The sequence below is a fragment of the Diceros bicornis genome, chromosome 5 (assembly GCF_020826845.1).
Source record: "Diceros bicornis minor isolate mBicDic1 chromosome 5, mDicBic1.mat.cur, whole genome shotgun sequence".
Lineage (NCBI taxonomy): Eukaryota > Metazoa > Chordata > Mammalia > Perissodactyla > Rhinocerotidae > Diceros > Diceros bicornis.
In genome coordinates this window covers 10,435,841-10,459,485 of record NC_080744.1, presented here as the reverse complement: position 1 = coordinate 10,459,485, position 23,645 = coordinate 10,435,841, and the positions used below count along the sequence as shown (strand labels likewise).

The 23,645-nt window shown below is 39.1% G+C and overlaps 1 long non-coding RNA gene across 7 annotated transcripts in view; it reads left to right on the top strand.

The window, feature by feature from the left end:
* Positions 1–23,645, top strand: part of LOC131405649 (uncharacterized) — a 147,717-nt gene that overhangs the window by 72,875 nt on the left and 51,197 nt on the right. The window contains exons 5-9 of one of the 7 annotated variants that reach the window (XR_009219991.1): positions 11,575–11,611; positions 11,836–11,901; positions 15,076–15,118; positions 15,960–16,097; positions 16,627–19,111. This is a non-coding gene — a long non-coding RNA (uncharacterized LOC131405649). Of the gene's footprint in view, positions 1–11,574; positions 11,612–11,835; positions 11,902–15,075; positions 15,119–15,320; positions 19,112–23,645 lie in introns of those variants that run through there. The other 6 variants (XR_009219992.1, XR_009219990.1, XR_009219996.1 and 3 more) reach the window with 6 other exon arrangements.

Genomic DNA, 23,645 nt, shown 5'->3' with positions numbered 1-23,645 from the left:
TTTACTAAAGTGAAAACAATTAATCCTTTCTTGGAGGTAGATGAAAATATAGCCCAAAATAACATACTTGATAGATCTATATTGTGTTTGTCTTTACTGAATTTTGGTCCAAGTTTAGGGAAGTAACTTTGCAAGGTGACTTACGAATTTTCCTGTTTTTTATTTTGTTATTTTCTATTAGACAGCTAAACGCGTTGCTGAGTGTCAAGAGCTTTTGGCATTAAGGTAGGTGAAGAAAGTATAACAGTGAATACTCTGATGATGGTTTTGGTTTATGATGCATTACAAGCTGTGTCTCTGCAACAGTTAAATCTTTCAACATTTTTAGTGGGGTGAACCATCATGTAATTTAGGAAACTTAACCATTTTTGTTTCAAAGAGAAAATGAGTCAAGTTTTATGTCAATTGGTGAAAGCAGAGAATATGCTGGGTTTTAGGAGGAAGGCCTGAAATTGTACCATCTATAGGCATTTTGACATTCTTACTTTATGATGTCTCTCCCTCAGGGCAGTTCTTACTCAACATTAAATTTGTGCTGACACTATCTAATAGGCTTACAATATTTACATGCAGGATAATTATTGAGCAAAAATTAAAAGATAATAAAGTAGACAATGTGTCAAACTGGGGCAAAAGGAAAGGAGGAAGTCACCAGCCAGAATGAACATAAGAAAGTCTGTATGATTAACACATAAGAATAGAACTAAAAAATGGATTGTGTTAATGAGGTTTTATCTGTTGGTAAGTATTCTTGAAATTTAGAAAGGATTTTTTTTTTCTATAAAAGCAATGTTAAAAATGGTAGATTCCTAATCTTAGAAATAAAAACCTATTTAACTTGCTATGAATCTGAATCATAGAAACTATAATAGTACTATCAGTACAATGAGAGACCTTAAAATAATCGTGGGTGCTGATTCCCACAGTGGGAAAAGTTCTAGACTTGATTGCTATTCCTGGCTCCTCCATTAACTTAGGTGAGCTGCTTAATCTCTGTAGGTGTTCTTGAAGTAAAGAAGGTGGATTTGATAATCTTTCAATTCGCTTCCAGTTCTAAAACTCCTTTGTATTCCTATCCCTAGTACCTATTTTCCTCCCTTTTTAGAAACATGAAGACCTCACAGAATTCTTTAGAAGCAATTCTTTTGTCTTCATGCTGGCATTAGGGGAAAAAAAAAATGAGAAAGTCTCTCTCTCTTTTATCAGAATAGATTATAGGTTCTCATTTTGGGGGCTATTATGTATTTGGGTGGTATTCACCTTCTTTATGCTTCTGAAATAATGGCAATGCCATATTTGTGCTCAAACAGTTTCCTTTGATAAAGATAAAAGTAGATTGCAGGAAGCTGTGATCATCTCAGTGACAATCTCTTGGGTTTTTCTGCAGTAACTTATTTCATAAAGGCTCAATGATTTAATGTACATTAACTCACTGATGCTCACACGGGCCTGTCTGAGAAGAGGGAAGGGCTGGTATTCTACCAATATATAGTCATACAGACGGGCACGGAGGAGCTACTGAAGTGGAATGCAGTGAATTTAATCTGACTAAAAGGCATCTCAGGTTTTAACCCCCTGCTCTGTGGGAAGAGAACACCCAGTGCGTGCTCCCACATAGCACTTAGCACTTTGCATTGCTTTTACTTATTTAAGTGTCTTTCTCACCCACCAGGCTGTGAGCTTTTCAAGGACACTGCCTAGCACATAAAGAGCCCTGGAGTGTTGCTTCCTGAAATGACATGGAATTTACACCATGTAACCCAGGTTCATTGCTGGATCTGGACCGTATTTGCAGACCCAGTTTTGCCAGATCCTTGATATATTTACCAGGGATAGATCTCTGAGACCCCCATCAAACCCCAAAATTTCAGAGCATGGGAATATTTGCACCATATTTACCTTTCTTTAGATTCACATTTCTGTGTATCTTGTGCTACAACTTAATCATCTTTTCAAATTTGATTAAATAAAGCTTTCTCTCTTACCTGATGCCCATTTTCCCCAAAGTCACAAAATTTTATTACTTTATGAGAGTAACTACATGTACAAAAAAGATGTCAGGTTGAGTTGCAGATTATAGACATCAGACTTTTAAATTCCTGGGATGGTGATGATGGTATTATTAGATAATGCTTGTTGCTTCTTCCTTTGTGACAGGCACCGTTGTGTCTTACGTATATTTTTACTCATTTACTTCTCAAAATAACCCAGTGAGGTAGGTATCGTCTTCATTTTCCATATGAATTGAGAAACAGATTTAGCTTAATTTTGCACAAAATCAGCAATTAGAGGCAGTAGGCTTCAAACCTGTATATTCTTCATTTGGAGTCTGTGCTTTTAACTATGTTTAACTGCCTCTTTGATTAAATTAATTTCAATTTTTTTTTCACTTTAAACAGTTTGGAAGGAAAGCAATCAGCATTTTAACAAAGATATCAGGGGATTTTGGTAATTGCTGAATCCTTTGATGGGACCCTCTGATAAGTAGGCCAAAGTTTAGTTGTAGATTATCATTTCTAAAGACGTACTACCAATGCCTTATTGTAGATTTTTAGCATTTCAAATTTTAATATGTGCAAGTTTTTTTTGATTATTTGCAGACATACTCATAGGTTCCTGGTATGCATTATGTGTCATTTGGTTGAGTTTGAATTTGAATCCTATGTGCTTTGGTGTGGTGTGTGGGAAGGAGTCAATTGCATAGTCAATATTTACTGTTGGTTGCTGCACATTTAATTCTTCTTTTTGATAAAGAACTCTGATTGAGCTTCAGGGGAACCGCTCCTGCCCCACTCTCAGGCCCTGTACTTTCAGTGAAGCAGCTCAGCATCCCCTCATTCCGGGGGTAGACCATGTCACTTCAGGTTATTCCAATAAGTCATTTCTGTTCTTCTCATTACAGGTACTGGTCCAGAGATGGGCACTGCAAGACTTACCCAGGGTCTTCACAGCTATGCTAGATGTTTAAACTCACTTCCATACATCACCCCTGGTACTAGTCTACCCAGCAGGTTATAGGAGAGCAAATACAGTTTGTCCAATGGCTGTGGCATTAGACATTCTTTTTCTACAAGAGCCCTTGCAGCAGTCCAGCATAGCAATACAGCTCAGGTGCAAGAAAACAAGATCCATCTTGCACAGGTGAAGAAGACACGCCCTATAAGAGACAATATCTTTTGTAACAAATCCATAGGCCTAGCTTCCAGGGTCTCTGCAAGGGAAATATCAGTTATAAGAGTCACTGAACCTAGGGGGGCCCACAGCATGGCAACCTCATTAGCTGTTTAGTTGATTTATAGTTCTTCCAAGTCCTGGTACAATTTACTAATCAAGGATCATTTTTATTGTAAGAAATCTTGTCTAGCATTATAGCTGACTCTTGACTCTTCTCAGATGTCTAGGAGGAGAGAGCTAGACAGTTGACCAAAGGTCAGATTCTCAGTCAGCAGGAGAAGTGGTTTTGTTAACCCTTTATCCATAGACACTAAATTCTGGGACTTTAAAAAAAGTTTCCAAGGAAGTAGGCTCTATCTTCGCATCTAGACTTTGATCTAAAAGGATATATCTTAGGGAATTTCTGCAGCTACATTACTGCCACCTGAAAATGGACACAATCCAGAAGAAACAAGAGCTTGGCAAGGAGTGAAGGAAAACCTGGTCCTGGAGGTTTATTAAGTCAGGACTAAAAGCTTTCTACACCAAGTTTTTTCAGTCATTTAAGTCAACAATTTCACTTTTGGCTCAAGCCACTCTGTGTTGGGCAAATAGCATTGAGTAGGTATTCAATAAATGATTGTTAAATAAATAAATCTACATTGCTGACCATTTCTGTTTATTTCTTTTTGAATGGCAAAATAAGGACAGGTTTTTTTTTTTTTTTACAAATAAAGAAAAAGACATCTGTAAATACATTGATGCTTAATGAGTAGCAAATATGATAATTCTGTTTTATCTAATCATGTACTTAGATTTAGCAGTAAAACTCAATAAAATCAAGTTGAATAACAATCACAAGAGCTAGAAAATCTCAGCTGAATGGTGACATTAGAGCTGGGTACCATTTGACTGATTAGATTGATTCACTCATTGATGTATTCAACAATTAGTTACTGAATATTATGTGCAGAAGAGAAAAGCCTTTTGACTTTTAGAAAGTAGAAATGACCAGGTTAAACAAACTTGACAGAACACTCATCTAAGAAGTGGGTGACCCAGTGCTTAGTCTTGATTTTGTGAAGGGTTAAATAAGGGCAGCTCTGTGTGCTCTTTAACCCCTCACAGGTTGTTGAGAGATCATACCTGGAAAGCTCCTGGCATCAGGTCTGCTGTGCTGCCCAACTCCAGGGGCGGCTTTCACACCATGTCTCTGTGCATAGCCCCTCCTGAAATTCTGTTGTGTGTTGGCTCTACTGGTATCTGCTAATTAGTGTAACTGTTATTTTGAACAAGCACAAATCATGGGATAGAATCAGAAAGCAATTGTCTTAGTTTGTTTGGGCTGCTATAACAGAATATCGTAGACTGTGTGGTTTAGCAACAACAGAAACTTATTTCTTACGATTATGAAGGCTGGGAAGTATAAGATGGAGGTGTCGGCAGATTTGGAGTCTAGTGAGAGCCCGCTTCCTGGTTCAGAGATGGCTGTCTTTTCACTGTGTCCTCATATGGTGGAAGAGGCAAAGTATTTCTCTGGGGCCTCTTTTATAAGGGCACTAATCCCATTCATGAGAGCTCCACCCTCATGACCTAATCACCTCCCAAAGGCCCCACCTCCTAATACCATCACATTGGGAGATAGTTTTCAATATACGAGTTTGGGCAGGGACAGAAACATTCAGTCTACAGCAGCAATTTTACTTTTGTCTTCCTTATTCCTTTAAAACTCATTCAGTGGAAGTATTTCTTTTCCTGCAGCTGTCCAAAAAGTCAGGAAGGTGCTCAACCTTTCTGGTTATTCATAACTAATACAAGTTATACTGATCCAGAGATGAAATTTCCTAATCCCATATGATTGTCAAAACTTCAAACTTGATTTAAAGTGAAAACTTCTGTCCCCGAGCTTGAACTTTCTATGGGCTGGCTGCATGTGTTAGAAAGGGAGTGTGTTGACAGCCTCTTCTCTCTTCCCATGCCTCGTGTGTTTCCTTTTCTCTCCATGCCTGCTCACCAGGATTCCTGACTCCTCTGGGAGTAGGGTGGAGGGTGTAGTGAAGATATGAAAAAGGGCAGGGAATTCTGCCTTCAGTGGTACTACAAAACTGCCCTCGTGTTCTCTGAGCTTGGTGGATGCTTGCATACGACTCTCTCTGCTTTGAGACTCCATTTTCTGGAGACCTCTTATCTAGAGTTGCCCTGACAAGGGAAGATGCCCTTTTATTGTCCCTTGTCTCTTACAGCTTCTTCTTCAGTCCCTGAATATTTAACCCTTCACATTTAGCTACTTTCTGCTGAAGATTCCTCATCTTTCCAGCCCACTCTCTTAGACAAGACCTAAGATGACCCTACTCTTGTGTTCTCTTGCACATGGCTCCCCGAAAACCCTCTAGAATATTTTGTTCTGATGCATTCTAGGTGGGCAGGATAAATCACCAAATTGCTCTCACTTTTGCTCTGCCATCAAAGTTTCTGGCCTTAGATTTTCTCAAGTGTGAGTCAGACATTAATTCAGTCTCTCTCCCTCTCTGAAATAGCAGTTATTAGGTTTTTTGAGTAGTCCTGTTGAAGCTTTTTCACTAGATGTAAGGCAGGGAAATACACAACTTTCCTCAATTTTTAGGAAGGTTGGGATCCACAGCATCCAAATGGTTTTTTTCTGATAGAGTTATCTTTACTCTTGACCCTCTACGGGGGTAAGGGGTTAAGAGCTGTCCAACTGGTTTTCTAATAATTTTTTATAAAAATCAACTTTAATGAGGTATAACTTATACATGATAAAATGCACCTATTTTAAATGTCCATTTCAATGAGTTTTGACAGATGAATCCACAGATATAACTTTCATCATAATTAATATAGAGAACATTTTCATCACCCCCAAAAGTTTGCTCTTGCCCTGGTGAAATTAATTCACCTTCTCACCCCTGGACCCAGGCAACCAGGGATCTACTTTCTGTTGCTATAGCTTAGATTAGCCTTTCCTGGAATTTCCTATAATTGAAATCATACAGTATGTACTCTTTCGTATCTTCTTTTGCTGAACATAACATTTTTGAGATTCAACTACATTACTTCATTCCCTTTTTTTGCTGAATAGTATTGCATGGTCTGGTTATACCACAATTTGCCTATCCATTCCTGTTTATGGCCGTGTGGGTTGTTTCCAGTTTTTGGCTACTACAAATGGAGTTGCTGTGGCACAGTCTGATGAGGTAGAGGTAGTTCTCTCTATGGGATGCGTTCTAGTTTATCTTTGTTTTAAGCTTTTATTTTGTTTAAAAACTTTGTGGTTTTTATCACAGAAGATGAATTATGACCTAATGTTTGTTATTTAAATGGCTTATTTCTTTATGCATGTGCTGTCGTGTTTCATATCAAACTGCAATCCAGACAGTTATAATATGTAGTTGCCACCTTTGGAATGTTGGGCCGTTAGTTGTGAATGGGGCCTTTATAACCTTGCGGGAAAGCCCTGGAATGTGTACCTCTCTATCTTACCCCTCTATCTTTACGTGGAGATTTTGATCCAGCTCTTCACATGCCTGTACTAGTTGGTAAAGATGAACCATCAACACTCTAATGCATTCCAGATCATCCTCCTGGGTGTCTCCAATCTTCTCCTATGTCTGCCTGGCCATAACTCTAGGGTCTAGTTTTTGTTATTAATTCTGTTCCTGCAATTCTGGAGTTATCATTGGTATTGGTTGTCATGGTCTTAGATTCTTAGTTCTCCTTCAAGGATTTGGCTTAGAACTTCCGTACATATAGTTCCCAAGGTAGTAACTGTCCCCGGCTCAATCCAGGTTCTAAATCCTACTTGACCTCCAAAGGTCTTTCTGTTCAGATGTAGGCACTTGAAATCATATAATATGAAAAACGGAAGGAAATGGACATATTTAGCATAATGGAGAGAAGACTAAATATAGATAAGTTTTCTGTCTTCAAATATTTGAAGGCTTGATGAGAAAGAATAAGTTGATTTTTTTTTCTTCCCTTTGGGGGAGGGCTCCAAAGTGTAGAACTAGGACCACTGGGTAGAAGATTTGGGAATCACAGTTTGTCTTGGTTGTCAGAATCAGCTAAAAATGGAATGGGCTGTGACTGAGAACTAGTAAGCTAATGTCATTGCATGTGTTTTAAGGTTAGACACTTGACGAGGATTAGTCGAGTGGTTGGATTAAATAATCTTAAAGTTAATTCTGTTTCTGAGATTATATGAATCTATGAAACAAATTTTTTTGAGAGTCTTTTTAGGGGAAACTGCTCAGGCATATTACTGGCTAATATAATACCCTTAATTCCTCAACTCTTAGGCAAGGAATGGTAGAACACTGACAGAATTTGTTTAAAGAACGAAAAAGGTGAAGAATGAGGGTATGAAAAGGGAAAGTAACAAAACACAAATAAAGCTTAAGATTAAAAGTGGCTATAAGTGGAGGATTTCTCACCTGAGAGTGATGAGGAGGGCAGGTCAAAAAACAACCAAATAAACACACAAGCTTTAGAAGAAAAATGTTGCCATGAGTAGATTGTGGGCCAGGTAGGTACCCGCGGTTCTATTAATACAATCTGCTGGCTTTCACTAAAAGAGATCAGATTGGTATTACTTTCTTCTAATTTTTATTTTATTTTGGTAAACCAAGGTCACCCTTTTCTTTAAAATGCAGAGTGGAATTTCTATTATTAGCTATCCCATAACATTTTGATAGCAACAATGAAAAGAAATCCCATGTTTTTACCAAAAGAGCTTCAGGCTAATCAGATTCTAGGGAAATACTGTGCTAACTTCGACTTGGTAGTCAAGTCACTGAATTTCTTAAGTAGATGAAAAACAGCTTGCTTGCTTTGCTTTCCTACAGAATTCCCAGGTCAATTTTTTCTGAAGCTTCCTTAACTGATTTTATACTGTTAGAGTTACTTGACACAGAGCTGGTGTACAAATGCTTATCAGCAATATGCTTTTGAAAATCACTTTTCAGGACACATGTTGTACTTTATTAGTTTTAAAAAATCAATAGTGTATTTTCATGATTACAAGTGATGTCTATATTCTAGTTAAGCAAGTTGTACTTTCTATTCTAAATGCTGCTTTATGGGTATTTTTTTTTTCCTCCTCTTGTTTTAAAGGATAGTTTCTTCCTAACCAGCTGAGTTTGGAATTTCATAGTTTGTATGTACCTCAGCAGAATTTTGTAGGCATAGCTAATTAATAAAATTAGTGGTTGGGCTTCCTAATTCCGATATTTTACAAGAGGCTGCGTTTCATCATCAGAATATCCTCAAGCATGGCACATAAAGAACCCTGCCAAATGATGCATTAGAGAACCAAGTAATAGCCAGCAGATCAACCTTGGGACCAGAGCATCGTGTTGTGATGCCTCCTGGACTTCGTCAGTGGTGGAAAGACACATGGGGCAAGCACATTGGGACAGGGAGATTTTTTTCAGTAGAGAAAGATAGACATTCATTCTCTTGAGTACGGGAGATAGGTGGAGGAAAGGATGAGAACTGTTCCTGGGCTTCCATCCAAAGTGCTATTGGTTGGAGCAATAGCAGTGGCACATATGTGTTCATGGTAAACTGCAAAAAAACATATTAACTTCGTATAATCATAATGAAACCTTGGTTAATTTACATGTCAATTTGAAAAATATATTAAAGAATAAAAGCTGGTTATAAACAGGGATAAAAGTTTCTACTAGTTGAAAGGTGTTTTTGGTGCTAGCCCTACTCATTTTTCCCATAATCCCTCCGAACAAGTGGAGAGCTCTATGATATTAAGATTTCACAAGGGCAGGGGCTGTCTCATTTGCCTTTCCAGGCCCTGGGGAGGGAGGCAGGGAAGGAGGGAACTTGCCTGCATAGGCTTTAAACTGAATCCTAGGCTGGTGACCAGAGACCTCCTGCTGTGGTGGATCTAGATGGAAATAGAGGAGAAAGCCCAAATTTTTACCAGGGATGGAGCTCAGGTTTGTGTGCCTGTTGGAGGTCTAGGTGGAGATAGCCATGAGGTTGGATGAAATTACCCAGTGAAAATCAATGTTAATCGGGGACCTTACTTAGATTATATCTTCATTCATTATCATTTAGGTTAGCTTTGATTTTTATATATTATTATTCCTAATGCCCAACACATATCTCTTGAATAGAACTTGAATATAGCCAAATGTATGTTTCTTAAGTTCCTAGATAATGCTTCCATCCAGTAGGGAAACGCTCTAATGAATTTTTGTTTTGGAGATAAAGATTGGTTTGGGCTCATACTACGCTTGTTTCAGGTGAGTGTGCGTGTAGCATATGCATGCAAAGCAAGAAAGGAAGGAAAAAAGAAAAGAATGTTATGTGTGTGAAAAAACCATTTTCTCCTAATTTTCAGATTGATAAATATACAAATATATTCTCTAGTCCAAAAGGTAGATTTTGGTTTTCTTGTCATTGTTTAGTTCAAAAGTCTATATTTAAAATAAAATTAATCTTCCAATTTCTTACTCTTTGATACCTTCTGAAGCACTTATTCTTTGAACAAAATACCTTTTGAATCTTTCACTGAATGTTAATCCTTCTTAAAATTGGAATTTGCTTTTTGTTAGGAGTCATTTAACTGGAATCTCTAACAAGTCATAGCTTTGATGGGTTTTAAATAGAGGAAAAATATTTCTCTGAGAAATATATTTCACATGATGAGACATTATTTCAGAAATGACTGCATGAACCGCAAATCAGATATTTTTAATTATCCGTATGCGAGATGGGATTTGTGTCTAATTTATCTGAGGATGTCTACAGAATCATTGGGGATAAAGGCCCTTTTCATTTTGACAGGTTGTTTAGGGATTCTGTCAATGCAAAGACTGCTAACATTAAGAACATTTCCCTAGAATCTATTCCTTCATAAAAGACTGTGATTTAATACCAAAAGGTGGTAGAAAGAAACTGAAATGCACAATGCTTTATGTTGTCCAACAATAGAACATATGTAAAAGATATTTTGTGTAACAAAGACCTGTTCTTCTTTGGGAAACATTTCCATCAATATGAAGTTAATTGGAGAACTGATTACCTAATATATTATCAAAAACATTATAATCTTACCAATTATCAGAAATGCAACGTGTATCAAGAGTGGCTTAGATGACTGTGTACTAAAACCATGTTCACGTCTGTGGCGGAAGAGATATTTCAACTTGTGCTATTATCAGCTGTGAGGCAATCCTCCCACCTCCTCCTACATGCTCCTAGCTTTTCAACTTCCCACCGGATTTAGAACTAATTCTGCCTTGTGTTGGATGAAAGAGCATAAAACCACAGGGCTCAGAGAATGCTGCCAGAAACCCTGAGAGACCTTGACCTGTTTTTCCCCAGTAGAGAAAAGGCCACATACGGTGCTCAGAGACATTTGGTGGAAAATAGTCACGACTTCTTCCTGGTTGGAGGTGAGAATCCCTGAGTCTTGTAGCAGGCTTGGCTTGGGCTGACGTCCAGGAGGAAAAGAACAGGAGAGTGGATCTGAAAGCTGATTCACAGGAGATGCTAGAAAGAATGCATTTGGCTCTTGCAGCTAATGGATCTCAAGGGAGAAGATGAACAGACAAAGTTTTGCAGAGAGGCAGCAGTTTTCATTATTTAGTGTTGGTGGAGCATGGGAAAGTTCTAATTTACATAGTGAATACCAAGTACTGAAGAAGTGGAGGAGGTGCGGCACAGCATAGTGAGAGGAGACTTCTGTCATTCTTGCATCAGTTTGATCAGCTTTGTAATCCTGAGAAAGTATAAGCTCTGAGCCTCAACTTCCTCGTCTGTTAAATGAGTGCTGGTCTCTATCAGTGGTTGTAATATCCTACGAGTGTTTGGAAATCTGTGGGGATGTTTTTGATTGTCAAAATGATTGGGTTACAGCAACTCACATTTACTGGGTGGAAATCAGAAAGGCCTAATGTCCCCAAATGGCTAAAAGGGTCCTGCACAACAAAAAAGGTCCCTCATCCAGTGTGACTTTCAAATGTCCCAGGGGCCATTCATTTGGCAAACAAAACCTGTTTATAATTTTCTGAGCCTAGAAACTAATTCATTTTCCAGGGATAACAAAGTATTGTCTGTACGGCTTTAAGAAATATAAGTACAAAATTTAACAGACGCTATATTTTACACGAATCAGTGTATGTATATTGGGGGAAAATTTTAGTTTGTTTTCTCTGGGGTTTTCAGAGTTGTTCACCATCCAGGAAATGATGTTTCAACCGCACGTTCCTCATGGAATTTGAGTTGCTAATACTCTTCTGTCAGCCTGCATTTGTAGCAGTGGCAGTCACAGCGACTGATGCAGAGCTGGTGTCTGACTACTTTGTGTTTCTTAATGTAGTTGTATACATATTATTTTATTTTAAATTAAGTTCCTTGTCATTCTCCTTTTTATTACAGTATGGAACTATACACAGATATTTGAAATTATGTACAGGTTGGTTATATTATTTTTGAATTTCAATTTCAGGATAATAAAGGGGCCATTACTAAATATTTGATATAAAAAGAGGCATTGGGTCTGATGGGGCTGAGAAACACTGGGTTAGATGATTTTCAAAATTGCTTCCAAAATTGTTATCAACGTGTGTCGCTAAATAATCTGCCTACTGCACATGCTTTCTAATCAGTAGATGTCTAAATTTATTTGTCCTATTTTAGTGGGAAAAGATAACTTCATGGAAAGAACCAAAAGAACGATGAGGAAATGACGTGGAATAGGGTGAGGTGAGAGAGCATTAGAGAAGAGTTTAATGTCTCCTTTTCTTGTATTTCATAGATTTTGAAATTACTGTGATGTGCCTGCTACTTGTTACTAACTGCAGTTTAAGAAAAAGTAATATATGGTTTTTGAAAATGATTATTAAATATATAGCTAAGAATACAAATAGTTATTTCTCAAAGTTTTTCCTTTTCTTGAGCATTTATCATCTCATTCATACACACAAGTTCACAGCCTTCTAGATGTATTACTTCTAATCTGTTAAATTGTCACTACAAGTCTTAATTATTGGAATAATTCTCTGAAACAAAATGTTAATATAAAATATTTTTAATACTAATTATTTTTTGGAATTATAAAAGAAATATCACTTTATGGATAGTTCAAATTAAAGAAAATAATACTTTCTCATGCTTCATGTCTCTGTTTCAACACCATTTTCTGGGGGAGGTCTTCCTTCCCTAACAGTCCTACCTAAATTATGTCCTTCATGGCACTATTTTTTAAAACTTTTTATTTTGAACTGATTCTAGTCTTACCAAAAAGTTGCACAGATAGAACAGATTTTCTACTTGCCCTTTACCAAGCTTCTCCTAATATTAGCACTTAAGATAACCATGGTACATTAATTAGAATAAGAAATTAACATTGATATGCTACTAACTAAACTATAGATTGTACTTGGATTTCACCAGTTTTTCCACTAATGTCGTTATTATGTTCCAGTATCTAATCCAGGATCCCACATTGCATTGCATTTAGTTGTCATAATCTTTAGTTACCTTTGTTCTGTGACAATTCCTGTCTTTCTTATCTTTCATGACCTTGACATTTGAGAAGAATACTGGTCAGGTGCTTTGTAGAATGTGCCTCAGTTGGATTTCTGTGATGTTTTCTCATAAATAGATTGAGGTTATGGATACTGGGGAAGAAGGACACAGAAGTGAGATCCCCTTCTCAGTGCACCATATCAGGGGATACATGATATCCATGTCTTATTATTGGGGACTTAACCTTGATCACCTGATGAAGGTGCTGTCTGCCTTGATCAAAATAGTTGTCCCTTTTTCTCCATTTATTTATTCAATCATTTATTTATGTCAATTTGGACTGATGGCTACTTATTTTATTTTTTGGGTTAGAATTCCATATTATCATTATTTATATTTTTGCTTGAATTGTTCCAACTTTGGCCATTGTGAGCTTTCAGGTCAGCTCCCACGCCCTTTTGACATTCCCCCACCTGTTTTTTCCCTCTTTCCTTTAAGCATTTCCTTGTGTTCAAGCATCACGAAGATGCTCCAGGTTAATTTTGTACTTTTCCTTGCCCCAGCCATGGAATCAACCACTTCTTCAAGGAGCCCTATTTTAAAGCTGCATTTTATCTACAGAACTATCATAATTTGATGCCATTCAAGAAGCATGTATTTTTATCAATAGTCACTTTTCTTGGACTTGATAGTTTTATTTTCTGCTGTAAAAAAATGCTTGATTTCCTCTATCTTTTCAGGAAATTTATGAATTGTTAAATGACTGCCTGCCTCATTAAATATCTAATAGTTTATTCTCATCCATTACTCTCCTCCTTTTTGTAATTACTTTTGTTTCTCCATCTTTGAATTATTATTTGGAATTTATTTCACTCATTCAATGAGTACCAATGTTCTAGGTACTGGAGATAACAGAAATACCCGCCACAGAAAGGTCTCTGCTCCCATAGGACTCCCATGAAAGTAAATGGCTTTCTTAAAAAAACAAAACCAAAACCCTTTTTCTGTAAAGTGCATACATGATCATAACTTATAGCTGTCCTGAAAATATCAGAATTTGTGTATTGTGAAAGCCCCTGAAATAGACCATTGTAAAGAATCTGAATGTTTACACCTTAAAAACAGAGCTGACATAGGAAGTGCTATTAAGTCTAAACCCTAACGTAAACGTCACCTATTTTTACCGGAGACTAAGACTTCCTGGCTGGCTCCCAGCGCTGCTCTGGCTGTCCACACCCAGGCTTGTCTTCCCCAGGTGTGTCTGTGAGATGCTGGCATGAGCATCATGAACTCATAAGATTTGCCTGGAGACCTAGCTGTGCTGACTGTTAGCTGTGTGACTTGAGATCACTTAGTTTTTTTGATTCTCTATTTGCTTACTTCCAGATGTGAACCTAATTCACATACTAGTTAGGATTAATGAGGTAAAATTCATAAAGATGTTTCCTAGAGGAACAAAAATTCTTAACCTTAGTAAAATCTCTATGGGTGATATGTAAGTCTTTTAGGAAGTAGCTCTAATAGGAAAGTTGTGGGAAATAGATGGGATCTTTTGAAATTTCCCAATTCATGACATGTGGTTGCGTCCTCTATACCCGAAGCTGATCCTGAAGTGCCTTCATAACCTGATCTCTTCAGTTACACCTTTGAATGAGCTTTGTTAATAGAGCAGGAATCATGTCTTATTACTTTTTAAATAACCTTTAGTACCATTAATGTCTGACTAATGATATTTTACTAAGGAAACATTTATTGAATGAAGGCTCTTCCTTTGCGAAAAATAATTTATTTCCATAACCATAGAGTGTACGTAGGAGTATACATGTATACATACGGGGAGAAGTAGGAATAAAGGGTGGCCTGTATCCCCTTCAGATTTCCGAGAGAGGGAAAAAATTAACTGTTGAGATTTGATAAACTTGTCACAAAGACAGAAGATTAACAAATAAATTGTGAAACCATTTTAGTTGTGTCATGCTTATGCATCTTCTTATTGTATATAATTTTGTTTTCTGTTTTGTAGTTTTGGAGAAATTACTTATCTGTGTTTATTAAACATATTTATATTCCAGGATATAAAGTATTCAGGTTATTTAGTTTCTAAGAATATATTGATATACATTATGAATAAATTGATGTCCATTTTCACATTTTGCTAATCTGTGGTTTTTATAATCAGTTTCTAAGTTTTCCCTCATCTGAGCAATCAAATTATAGACTATGCATTGAGAAAACAAGTAATGATTAGCTTCTTCATTATACCACAAAAGTGGTTTGTTTTTACTCAGTGAAAAAGTCCATCTTCTCCTAGTTCATATTGATTCAATAAACACATTAGAAAGGCAATAAGCAAATGGGAAAGCAGTCGAAATAAAGCTATGTGATAATAATTTGCTTTTTAAATTCTAGAGTGTCGATGGCTCACAATGTGGGGAGAATTTCTGGAAAACAAGTAAGTCTATACTTTTTGAAAATCTGGCTCTGTAAGTTGGAGTGTTCAGAGTGTGCTGAGGGGCTGGAGAAGGGCAGTGTTTAAATGGGGCTCTCCACTTCCATCTAGACCTCTTTCTCTGAATTTGTTTAATATTTATTTTGAATAAAGCATTCTGGGGGGAAGAGAATTTAAAGCGTTCTGTAAGTGTGCCTGTATTTAGTCAATAGGGCCTCTGAACAGAAGATATTAAAGATTTTAAAAGAACCATCCAAGAGGGCTGAAACTACACTCTACATGTCTCTTGAGAATACCCCTGCAAGATGCAAATGACATTGCAAAAGGCTATTAAGGAATTCAGTTATAAGCGTGGAAGTTCACTCTTCTCTTTGAGCGACAGTCATGCATATTGCAGTGAGTAAAATGTGGCCTCTGCTTGTTATCTATTGATGTCAAGAGCTGTGGTATCTGTCAGTGATTTTTCTCATGGCCTTACGTTCAATACCTTTCTCAGCCTTCAGTGTAACCCAGTGATAAAATCCAAAGATGCTCACAGCGGTGAGACACGGCTGATGTTGTTTTGGTATAATGGGAAGCACAGAGTGTTTGGGAGCATGGTTGTGCACCAAATAACCATGTACTCTTGGGTCATTGGTTTGTAGGTCTAAAATAGTGCATTGGACCGCATGATGTCTTTGCTTTCTCCTGGTTCTAAATTTCTTCAGTTTCTAAATAAGCCAGAATGAAGTTACCAGTGGTGGGTTTTGAAGAACATAATGTAATACACGTTCACCATATCCAAACTGCCAGGCCTAATATCTACCTGTTTTTTAAGGATTTCACTAATGTTTTATTTCCATAGATGATAAGCTAAAATGATTGGGTACTGATGAAGGTGAAAGGGTGTATTGGGAGATTACTGATTTCTGGACTCCCCTCCAATCCCCTAAGAGAGAAGAAAATCCAAAAGCCAACATCAAATGAGGCAAACAGCCAGTGGGTAAGAGAACCTCAAGTCTTTTTCCAGTATCCAGGGGCCAAGTGGCAGTCGAGTCCATTCCCTTGGCCAATTAGATCAAAGACACTGGCTGTATCATTCAACTTTAGGATGCCTCCTGTCAATGGCTCTCCCACTAGCTTGTTTTTGCTTCAGTTCTGATAGCTGGTCACCATCAGGCCTAGGGAGTCAACAGAAGCCTGCTGTATTGGTCTGTGGACGTTGTATTCTCTCTTTTGGTTCCCTACACCTTGCTCATTCCTTCATAAATAATCCCTTTATTAAACTTCCCTCAAATTTCCCTGTTTGAGTGTGTCATCTGTTCCTGCTGATACTATTATTGGACAAAGTGAAATTGAAAAAGGATGAATGTTACTCAGAGGGTCCAGATCCTCAAGTGAAACGTTGATTTGGATAAGAATCACACCACAGGACAGAGTTAGTGGTGTTACCAAGTGTGGTAGGCTGAATAATAGACCCCAAAGATGTCTGGTACTAATCCCCAGAACCTGTGAATATGGTATCTTATTAGGTAAAAGAGACTTTGCAGACGTGATTAAGTTCGTGATCTTGAGATGGGAAGAGTAACCTGAATCATCTAGGTGGGCCCAATGTAATCACAAGTGGTCTTATAAGAGGGAAGCAGGAGGCTCAAAATTTGAGAAGAAGATGTGACGGTGGAATCAGAGGACAGTGGAAGTGATGCTGTTGCATGAAGAGGGGCGTGAGCCAAGGAATGCAGGTCAGTCTCTGGAGCGGAAAATGGATTCTCCCCTAGAGCCTACTGAAGGAATACTGACGCACTGATTTTAGAACTTCTGACTTTCAGAACTGTAATATAAGTTTTGTGTTGTTTTAAGCCACTAAGTTTATGGTAATTTGTTATAGCAGAATAGGAAACTAATATACCAGGGAATGGGATCAACAGTTGGTTAGTTTCCATGGATTTATTCATTTCCATTTTAAAAAACTTTTGAACATATACAAAAATAGAATAGTATAATGACCTCTTCCATTGTGATTTAAAAACATCTCCTAGATCCAGCTTCTTTTCATCTGTAGTGGGTATTCATCATTTTATTTTTAGCTTCCCAGCATCTGAGCCTCCTTGGTATGTTTTGAGGAATTTAGCATCTGATGTATTCTTGGTGGGTGCAGAACCTACCCCCCGCTGAACGTCCCAGTTACTTGCCTTCCAAACATTCCTTGCTGCTGGGCTACAGGCCTAAGACCTAGACTCTGCCCAGTAGACGCACTGTGCCATTCTTTAGAATCAGTACAGAAGCAAAGGGGTAGTGGTTGCAAATGGCATTCCCAGCCCCAAGTGGCCATGGAGGTGACTGCAGCAAGACTGTTTCTCAAGGCTGGCACAATACTTTACTCACTCCTCCAGTTCTGCTGGATGATGTGGGGTTTTGCTGCTGGTTGTACAATTTTGAGCCTAATTTTCCAGACTCTGAATAATTCTGACAAATTATCTTTGTCTTTAAATCAGCCAGAGTTGATTTATTGGTTTATGTTTCTTGAAACTGAGAACCTGATTAATACACGCTTTTCCATTCTGCCCTTCTTACTGTGTCAGCCTTGAGCTCAGGCAAGATTTCCTCTTGACCTCATAATACAGGAATTACAGGCAGCCGTGATAACCCCCAGAGCGAGAAGAAATCACCTGTCCTTATGTTTCTCTCTTTAGAGTGGAGGCCCTTTTCCCTCAAGCCTCTTAGCAGGTTTTTCTCTCACCCCTCATTGACTAGAAGAGCATCTGGTGCCCATACATACACCAGTCGCTAGCTGGGGGAAGGAGACCCCATCATTATCTTAGACCAATGAGAACGCTCCTGTGTGGCTCTGTGGAGGAGGGTGAATACCTGCACAAAATCAGAGCTTTGCTTAAAAAGAAGGGTGGGAAATGCATGTCATGTAATAAATCCACATTGTCAGCCACAAACGAAGTTTCTATGAAGGATAAATAAGACAATGTGTGTAAAGCTTTTCACATTGTACCTGGCATACCTGAAGCACTCAAATGGATCCCTTGGGAAGCTTTGCGGAATACATGTAACTCAGACTTCACCACAGACCTACTGAAATAAAATATTTACTTGCAGGGCCTAGTTATCAATATTTTTAAAACTTCCTCAGGAGATTCTTAATATATCCCTGGTTAAGAATCACCAGAGAAGAATGATTGTAGCATTTTAAGTAAGATGGAATAGTGTTTCTGGTTGGGTAGTTCCTTGGAGCAGAACAAGTGAGAGACCTATTTATGAAATATGGTTTTATATTGTAGAGGGCTAGTGACAAAGGGAATCCAGAAAAAGTGACTCTTATACCTCATCTTAGTGATGGGAGTTTTAGAGCTGTTTTATCCAGGGGGCCTTCTACCTGGGTGAAATTCGTACTGCTGTTTTCTCTTAGGTCATGGGTTAATGTTAAATGGTTGGCAAGTGAAAGACTAAATAGTAAAAGATATCCATCCTCATGAAGAGCAATTGAAACCAGAGAAAATAAAGGCTTGAGTTGCCCTTAGGCTAAGCTGGTTGCCACAACTCTGTAAAAGGTGGATTGGTTTTCTGGTTCTTCTGAGTTATTCAGCTCGGTGGTTTTTAACTTAACTGGCACCTTTTTAATTGTCTGACATTATTGTTCAGGGTTTCGCCTGGAGATCGAGAGCAGGAGACTGGTATGGAGAATTGCAGCACCACGTGGAAAAAGTGCATTTAACCTTGTTTGCTTAGGGTATGGATGACCCTGTACATCCTGCTGATCATCAAATAAGTAAAAAAGAAATGATAAAATTTGTTACACATTTAGTGAAAAACACAAGATGAAAATAGATACAATGAGAAAAGCAATCAGATCACAGGATCTCAAGTTTGGAGGTAACACGCCCACGTGAAGGGCAGCGAGTGTTCCCACAGGGGTTTGGAGTGTTCAGAGCCTAAGCCAAGATGTGGGTTAGGGGTGAGTGGGTTAGAAGTTCATAGGAAATGGATACAGCTACCCTAAACAGTTCTATTAAGACGTTTCTTCTTATGAATGAAGAAGAAATGAAGAAAGAAGGTGCTTATTTGAGAAGTAAGAGAAAGCTTTTCTTTTTTTAAGACATCAGAATCTTAAGGATGTTTAAAGGCTCCGGACAAAGATTCATGAGCGTGGTACAGGGGGCAGATACAGAATATCAACGGGATGATTTATAGTATAACTTCTGGAAAGTGTTCTGGAGGAGATGTAGAGTACACCTTGGGGGACTGGTTTAGCTGGGAGGAGCAGAACTCTCTCCCCTCAGGTCGCTGTGTAGGAGCACTCTCAGATTTTCTGTCTTATGAGGTGAAGCCGAGGGAGTGGCTATATGGCGGTGTGTGTTTTTTCTGTGAGGTAGAGCAAGGATCATTTGCTGAGACTAAAGGGAGAGGTAGGAAAACTTCCGACTTGAAGACACTGGAGAGAGTTTGCAGTATGTTTAGGATGATGAGGAAATGTTACCTAAAGAAAGGTAGTCTGATTTAAAGGCAGTGTTGAGGGCAAGGCGAGTTGATGACCACAAATTTACAGTGACATCAGTCTATCCCATAATCTGTTCTATGGTTTCCTCCAGCAACACGCAGATCCCTGAGGGCAGATAGCAAGACACGCAGGTCCCTGGGGACAGGTGGCAAGACATGCAGGTTTGAGTTCATGCAGGTTTGGATTTTCATTGGGCAGGTTTGAGGAAAGAATGAAAGGTCGAGTTTGGGGTGTTGAAATGGTGGCACATGAGCAGGATAAGGAAGGGTGTGAAAGTGGAGTAGGCAGAAGGACAAGAGGAAAGAGGAAGCTCTAACGTGATTCAAGGGCAGAGGTAGCCGCGCAGAGAGAAATGTAGAAAACTAGTTGGAGAGTGAAATACGTGAATCCACGGTTTTGCAGGTGATAACCATGTTCATGGTGTGCTTATGGGAATGAGTGGCTGAGGTGTCACTAAAGATGAGGCGGTCAAGAAACCAAGTGGTCATGGTGTTTACCTTAAAGTCTCCCAGGATAATATGAGAATTGGGATGGAAATGAGGATTGCTAGATCAGACCTAACTGAAAACTTTGTAATAAATGAAGGGAAAGATCTAGGAGGAGGGTAGGTAACAGCAATGAGGAGGGCTGGAACATGTTATAGTCAAAAATTGTGAGTCTCGGGGCTGGCCTGATGGCGTAGTGATTAAATTTGCGTACTCTGCTCCTGCGGCCTGGGGTTCATGGTTTCGGATCCCGGGCGCGGACCTACACACTGCTCATCAAGCCATCCTGTGGTAGCATCCCACATACAAAATAGAGGAACATGGGTTCAGATGTTAGCTCAGGGCCAATCTTCCTCACACACACAAAAACATTGTGAGTCTCAAAGAAGCAGGACTTTTAATAAAAGTAATAGTCTTGGGGCCGGCCCAGTGGCACAGTGGTTAAGTGTGTGCTCTGCTTCAGTGGCCCGGGGTTCACAGGTTCGGATCCCAGGTGCGCACCAACACACCACTTGTCAAGTTATGCTGTGGCGGCATCCCATATAAAGTAGAGGAAGATGGGCATGGATGTTAGCCCAGGGCCAATCTTCCTCAGCAAAAAAAGAGGAAGATTGGCATCAGATGTTAGCTCAGGGCTGATCTTCCTCACGAAAAAAAAGTAATAGTCTGGCAGCAGAAATAACGAACATGGATGATTCTGAATCACTGTTGGACTTCAAGGTACAAGGGATATGTGAGAATAAACAGCTTCTCCTTGATGGCACTACAGGGGAAAAATACTGCTTTCGCTGAGTCAGGTTTCGGTTGAAATGAGGAGATGGCATGTCTTTTTTCCTCTTCCTCTCTATCCACTCCCATGGTTTCAGTTATAATGTAAACGACTCCCCAAACTAGGTCTCTAGCCCAGAACTGTTCTTTGAGCTCCTTCCAGGCATGGGTAACCTACTGCTTACTGAACATCTCCATTTGATGTCCCACAGGCATTGCAAACTCGACATTTCCAAAGCTGAACTCATTCCTGGCTTTCTTTCCTTCACTGTCCCATAACTGTATGAATGTCACACTATCAGTGCAGCTGCCCACACCTGAATCCACAGCAGAACCCTTGGCATCTCCTTCATCCCTACAGCCAATCTTTCATCAAGCCTCGCCAATTCCATTTCCTGAATCTATTTCATTGCACTGCCACCACTTCTAATCCGACACAATATTTTTTCCTGAATTACTTTAGCAGCCTTCTCACTGGTCTCTGCATCTAGATTTTTCTCAAGCCCATTCTCCACACTACAGCCAGAGTAATATTCCAAAAAGACAAATCTGATCACGTTGCTCCGCTGCTTGAAACCTTCTGTGGCTTCCCATTGTCCTTATACACCAACACTGTTCAATAGAAATATAATGAGAGCCACATATGTAATTTAAAATTTCTAATGGCCACGTTAAAAAAGTAAAAAGAACAGAACAAATTAATTTTAATCGTATATTGTATTCAACCCAATATATCTAAAATATTACCATTTCAACATGTAATCAATATCAAAAATTGAGATATTTTGCATTCCTTTTTTTGGTATTGTCTTTGAAATCCGGAGTGTATTTTACATGTACAACTCATTTCAGTTCGGACTAACCATGCTTGAAGTGCTCGATGACCATTTGTGGCTAAAGGCCACCATATTGGATGGTGTATGTCTACACTCTTTAAACCAACGTATCAACTCTTCCCTTATCTGGCTTCTCAAATGCTTGCTTATTCATTTTTTTCTTCTCATACCCTTTGGTCCAGCTGTATCAAATTATAGGCTTTCAGAAGTCTGGGTTTGGTATTTGTGTGTCTCTGTCTGGAATATAATTCCTCTACTTTATCAAGGTATTTTAGCTTAAGTTCTCCAGAAAAGGAGCCTGAAGCAAAGGCTAATGAGCTACTCCTTTACTAGAGAGCCTAACACCAGGGAGCAGGAGTGAGGGACAGGGAGGGTGAAGCAAAGAAGGAAGGAAGGAGAGCCACACAAAGATGTGAAATGGAGTCTCCATTCAGGGAGACTGATCGATCGCTCAGTCATGCTGGATAGCCCTCTGAGAAGCTAACTCCTCCCAGGACAGTACATGGTGTTAGGGAGGAGGAAGGCTTTATCCACAATCCCTTCACTCTCAGTGGTCAAAGGTTCACCCCACGTGCTATTAAATCCCCCACACTTCAGGTTGCACATATGCAGTCATCAAGCGAATTCTGAGGGATCAGCAGGGAAGTCCCAGTGTGGGAGTCAACAGACATGCAGGGCTGAGGTAAGGCAGTTTGAGGTTGCCACTGCATATAGTTGGTCAGAGCGCACCAAGAGCTGGTCATTTCCATGGCAGCTGGAATATGAGCTGGGTGAGGTTGAGAGCATCTGAAATGCTGCGTAAGAAGATCGGACACATTTGATAACCTCTACTTATCCCACAGAGATCAGCTTACACACCACTTCCTTGGGAAAGCGTTCTCTGATCCTAAAACAAAATTAGATCCTTCTTATGTGTTCTCATGGTCTCCTACACTTAGTTTCCTGTAATAAAACTCATCATATATTATTGTTGTAACTTGTAGTATTGATGATCTGTCTTCCCCATAAAATTTTAAGTTCTGTGAGGCCAGGTTCAGGACTATCTTTTACCAGGAGATTTCCCCACCTCCTGCCCTACAGTGCTTTCCACAACTCTCCCTGATGTAGTGTAGGTTCTAAATAAGTACTTATAGCATGAATGAATGAAAGTTTGAGTTAGTAAAACATAAAATCGTGTGTTTTTTCAGAGCAAGCCTCTTTAGCAGAAGGACTTTCAAAATATGAAGAGATTACTGAAGTTCAGTTTGCCTCGGTGAGCCTTTCATGGGCAGTCAGGCTGTAACCTGGAATAATGACATGGGTGGAATGCTCACTCTGACCAGGGAGGCTCTGTGTTCCCTTAGGTTCACTAGTTTGCAAATTAGATTTGTCAGGTTAGAAGTTCAAATGAAAGCTCTTTTTTTTACCACTGCTCTTTGGCACATTCTAATGAGATCCACAGCTCCTGGGTTGTTGCTTCAGCATTCACATCTAATCTGAAGGAAATTGAAAGCTAAAAGGAAACCTGGGCCTCCAGAACAGGTCTGTCAGGCAGAGCTCTCAGCCCTGGTCTTAAGCGGTGTCTTCAACGAGAAAAGCTCCAAGGGCTGCAGTGTCCCGGGGTAGGAAAGCTGGGTAAAGGGGATGTCCCAAAGGGAAGCAGTGTCTCCTTTCACTCTGAACTTCTTCTGTGCCACCTTCACTCAACTTATGTCATAGGGAAGTCGTGCTGCCTGCTAATGATATTCCCACCTTGGGACCTCATTGTTGAGTGACGTCCTTGATGCCAATTCACACATTCCAGCTAATTCCAACCCCATTAAATATTCCCTATCTTTCTTGGAACCAATTAAGCTAATGGGAGAAATAAAATAGAATTCCCCTTTACCCAAGGAGTCATTCAACCAGAATTTTTATGACAAAGAAGAGCCTGGAAACTGGGTATAATATGGAAAGCCTTTAAATGCATATAAAAG